The sequence below is a fragment of the Petaurus breviceps genome, unplaced genomic scaffold, assembly GCF_028583685.1.
Source record: "Petaurus breviceps papuanus isolate PSGF00001 unplaced genomic scaffold, PetGlider_PUasm1.0 139, whole genome shotgun sequence".
Taxonomy (NCBI): domain Eukaryota; kingdom Metazoa; phylum Chordata; class Mammalia; order Diprotodontia; family Petauridae; genus Petaurus; species Petaurus breviceps.
In genome coordinates this window covers 5,343,823-5,349,481 of record NW_027185697.1, presented here as the reverse complement: position 1 = coordinate 5,349,481, position 5,659 = coordinate 5,343,823, and positions in this window count along the sequence as shown.

The following is a 5,659-nucleotide window of genomic DNA, read 5'->3' as shown; positions in this document are numbered from 1 at the left end:
TATTCAGAATGGAGCATCATTCTCCAACCACCAAAGATGGCAATGGGATTGTTGTCTATTTGTTCCTGCATTGCATGCCTCTCCTAACACAGCCTTAAAAAAAGGCATCAGGTTGCCAGGGTGTCATCTCACATGTATTTTACAGAAAAGACACAGAGAAAAACAATGACTTACCAAAGCCATTCAGATGATTAGTAGCAGAAGCAGGACCAGAACTCAGCTCAGCATCTTTCATTGTGCTCTCTAATTCCTCTATTCACTTCAGGAAAGCACCTTAGGAGCAAAATCAACAGATATACTCCAGTAATTCATCTAATAAATGAGAAGACAGCTATAGGGCAACATGCTCTGGGACATATTTTTACTAGAATTGAAAAGGAAGGAGAAAATAGGATCACCAGAAGCATCTGTCCTGAGCTCTTGTTGCCTTGTGTATGCATTGAAAAGACAAATAGCAGGCGATTCTTGTTTGGCAGACGGGAACTGCTATTTCTGCTGACTGAGGGGATGGCCAAAAGGTACTTCTTACATCTTGGTTAAAAAATCAACAGCTAATCAGTCCCACACAGTGTGAAGTCCTTTGCTTTCAGTGAGCCTGGAAGATAACCAATTAAGAGGAAAGGTGCTTATAAAAATAATTCTGTTGGAGCAGTAATCAATGTGACAATATTTCAAAAGTAAGCAAGCACAGTTGGAAACTGTTGTTTGTAGCTCAATTACTTGATTCCTAATACCAGGAATATAATCTTTCATTTCCATGAACTTCAACAGGTGGGCAACCCTGTGTAAAAGCATTCCTTCTGACTTGTATCTCAAAGAATTCCTAGTTTATATTAATGCAAAGCTGAGTTGTCTTACCCTATATGAGCTTTTCTCTTAATTCCCTTCTTAGTGATATATATATATATATATATACACATACGTGTGTGCATGCATGCATGTATTATGTGTGCATGTGTGTATACACATATATAATAATATATACATACCTGCTATGCACATGCACAAATGTATATGTATACCTGTATGTATAGTATAGGCACATGGAATGTTAAAGATCTTGAGCTGTGTTCTAGTACTGATTTAGTGACACACTGGATATGTGATCATTCACAAATCTATCTCATTACTCTGTGGAACTCTTTAAGGCTTATCTCAGGGCAAATGCCAACTTAACGTTGGTAGAGGGAGTCTCCTTGTTCAAGAGTTCCCCACATTAGTGAAATCACATGAACAGTTTCTACCCCTTTCCTTTTATACTTTTTATATAAAAATAACCTGAAATACTATGAAGAGTCACACAATAAAGGAGTTTAGAGGAAGCTTTATGTAGTCAATAAGATGTTTAAATTGGAGTAAAGAACACCTGCATCTGAATGTTTCCTCAAATCGTTCTTAATCATTACACTGAGCAAGTCACAAACCCTCTGAACCTGAATTTCCTCATGGCATGTGTCCTTGTTGCAAGTTGTTTCAACCACTCAGAAATTAAACTTCTGTTTGATTCCTGATTCTCCTAACTCTGGGCTGTTCTGTTCCACACTGACCATCCAAAGGTTAGAGGCTGATTCTGTCTGGTTGACAAATCATAAAAAGCAAAAAACAATGTCATTGAAGACTAAGACTAAAAGATGTCACTGGGGAAATGTCTCATAGCAATGGATGATGGGACGGTCACACTGCTAAGGCAAAAGTAAAAGTTAAGGATGACAGGTTGGTAAATTAGAAGCTTCAGTTATAACATCAAATCAGGAGAAAGTGAATAAGGACTCCAGAACATCAGAAAGTAACATTGTGAAAAACTTATGGATGAACATGGATGAGTCTCAAAGAATGGATACTTAGAAAGTAATCAATCCACAAATGTTTATGAAATCTCTACTTTGTATGAGGCACACCTCTACTAGGGGATTGTGATACAAATGTAACTGATGAAACAATCCTTATTCAAAAGGACCTTGCATTTTAAAGGAGGTAGACAACATTGGATGTGTTTTGATAGCCATTGATAAAGGACCCCATCAATAATATCACAAATACAGTTTAATAACAAGTATTTAAATGCACATTATTTATTTATTTAAAAATAAATACCATTTTTAGTATTACAGCAGACTGTTAACCTCAGGAGAAAGTAAGCTTCTTGTCAGAGACGCGATGGTTTTGACTTTTGTATCTGTAGTGCCTAAACCAGTTTGTAGTTCATAATAAGCTTCTAACATTTTTTTTAAATTTAAATTAGTCAAAATTTAAACTGACCTGAACTGTATCAAGATTCTTCTGTTAGGACATTGGGAAGGTGTTTTTGTTTGTTTGTTTTTTATTTGCCTCTTATATTCACTAAGATAGGTTGCTGTTGTCTGGTTGTTTTTTAACTGTGTTTAAGTACTGATGGTTCCATTTGTTGTTTTCTTGGCAAAAATACTGGAGTGGTTTACCTTTTCCTTCTCCAGCTCATTTAACATATGAGTAAATTGGGCCGGTTAGGTGGCACAGTGAATAAAGCACTGGCCCTGGAGTCAGAAGGACCTAGTTCAAATCCAACTTCAGACATTTAAGACTTACTAGTCATGTGACCTTGGGCAAGTCACTTAACCCCAAAGCTCTGCCTCCCCCTTCCAAAAAATAGGGGAAAAAAACCCATATGAGTAAATTGAGGTAAACAGGGTTAAGTGACTTACCCAGGGTCACACAGCAAACCTGTATTCAAATTCATGTATGCTTAATTCCAGACACTGTTCCACTTAGGTGCCCTACTAAGATAGATAATTAAGCACAAAATACCAAGATATATAATAGATATCACCTGAAGCTAAATTATATTATTAGAGAGTTAATTTTAAAGTGATGTGAACTACAGAAATATATTCACTTAAGGAGTATCTAAGAGGATGGAGTTTGGGGTCATCTGCTTTCTTGGCTACTGCAGGCTTTCAGGGGAATGAGACTGAAAACCTAGATGTCACAAGATGGCTCACCCTGTAGGGCAATGATAGTAATACCCCCAACTGGCCTCCAAAACTTAGGAGATGTGTGATTTTAAACTGGATAAGACATAGGCACCTGGGAACTTTTACAATGCCAGCTACATCGAATTGACAACATTGATAAGACTACACATAAGGGTTGTACAAATTATGTCAGAGCTACACTTAAAAATACTCAAGTCTCACATTAGTTATCTCTGCATATGTCCTTTTCTTTAGTTGGAGGTGCTACTGTTGCTGCTTTAAGGACATGTGATATAGTGGGCAAAAGGGTTGTATTTAGAATCAAGGGAGACCAGTTCAAATCACACCTCTACAATTTCCCACCAGTGTGATCTCAAGCAAGTAATTTGACCTATTAGGCATTGGCTTCTCTCTTTTATAAAATCAGAGATTGGGTTTAGATATCATCTGACAATTCTTCTAACTCTAAATCTATGATCATTCAATTATTCTATGTAATTTGTGGCCAAGGGCTACTTGAATACACTGAACTCATGGAGAATGAGCTAAATCTTGGAAGCTGACCCAGGTCAAGTTCAATCTAACTAACACTTGAAGTTAATATAGGAAATCTCAAAAACAAAGCTTATCTATGCCACAAGTCTAGATGTCCACAAGAGGTGGTAGCTACTAAACATGTTCTCTACACAAATGGTGTCAAATTTAAAATATTACTTTATGCCATCATGAGGCTTCAGTTGGTAATACACATAAAACATTGCATCATCTTTAATCTTTGGAGTAACTGCTGAGGAAATACTCTAAGTAGTCAATTATTTCAAGGCATTCACACAGGAATCCTCCAATTGGAGGGATTTTTTTGTTACATAGAGCTAAGACAGACCTATCTCCCGATCTCTATTATTTTTTTCCTGCCCACAGATTGCTGTGTTTGTCCTTCGTTCTGGAAGAGGATCATAGCATCAGTGAAATGATAACATGACTTGCAGTTGACTTTGATTTGAATGAGGGAGGGCTGTTCAAGGTCACCAGTCTCACTTTCTCCTCCTGGGCCATCTGGATCCAGAGAACATATATTCATCAGAATGACTGGAGATGATCCAGGATGTAATGAGGTAAGTTCTTTTCAGGTATTCACTTAGAGTGAGGCAATGTCTCTTCAGTGAATAGACCTCTTTAAGAAGTGAGTCAAAGGATGACCCCTTTAATTAGAAAAAGAAAAAAAATAAAGCTGGGAGGGGAAAACCCTTAATATTGCTGTTCCAAAGAGAAACAGTCACCTTTGAAATTCACTCCAAGCCAGTAGGCAACAAAACAAAGCCTTTAAGTGGAACTTGTGTAGGGACTTATTATAGTCCACAGAAAAGTGGAAAGTCAAAACAGTTGCTCAGGAACTATAACTACACCAAATCTTTCCATCTGGACAGTCATTTACTATTTTCCATGTGTTTTTCTTGAAAATTCATATTTTTCTGACCTTAGTAGTGTCTCAAAGAACTGGAGAAGATTCTTTTAATGATAGTCTAGCCTTCTAACCTTCCTTCAATGATAGGATTTGACCTTACTCTCTGAAACACAATCCATGAGGTGTCTATGAGATGATAGATCAAAAACAGCAACATAAACAATAAGAACAATAATAAGAGAACAATAAAATTTTTACTCTTCATTGGCAAAATACTTTTAAACTAGTTTTTTTTTATCCTTGTCTATTCAATGAATTTAGAATTATACCAAAATTCATTGGTACTCCTCCCAAATCTCCTCCTATCCCCTTTTCTTACTTCAAGTCAAAGCTTTATTTCTACTTCATCCACAATGATGTGAATCGCAATCTCAGGCACTTCTCTAGATCTCGCACATTATTATATTTTTTCTCAGTCTATTTGTATTCTCTGTGTAGAGTTTTGAGGTGTTGGTGTTGATTTTAGTTGAATTTGGATTAATGAAACCAATTTGAGGCTTGCTTTTCATGACTTGAGCTAGATACTGTTGGGGAAAATAGAAAAGTCACAATTTTTATGCTCAAAAGTATTTGAGATCTCTCTCTCTCTCTCTGTCTCTGTCTCTCTTTCTCTGTCTCTGTCTCTCTCTCTCTCTCACTCTCTCTGTTTGTCTCTGTCTCTGCCTCTCTCTATCTTTCACCTATCTAACTTACACCATGGACTTATACCACCACTCTGAAAACTTCATGATATTTTTTCTCCAGGCCCCACTGTCCACTGCTATGGTTCCATTTTCTGTGTTGTCTATTTTTTTTCATTCTGGGATTTAATTGTTGTTGGTCAGGGTTTGTATTTTTGGTCAATGATGTTCCCTCTTGCTAATCTGTATTTATCCTAGAAACCAGAATTCATAATTATGACCCTGGGTAATTGTAAATTATCGAATTTAATTCCTTAAATCGGCAGATGAGGAAACTATGGTTAAGATTTGTTATGATCCAACAAAGCTTGGTATCTTTTTATAAAATCTGATTAAGCAGAAATTTCTGAGTATTATTTTTGAGGTTGACTGTGAATTGGTTCAAACACCAATTCTCTGATCATTTCCTACAACAGATTCAATATTATAATTTTCCCATTCTTCACTCTCTATATATACAATTATAAAGACATATTACTTCCTTCCTCATTGTCTTTTTTCTTCTAGTTTCCATTTTTGGGAATGCCTTTTTTCTTTTCCTTCTTTCCTTCTTTCCTTCGTTC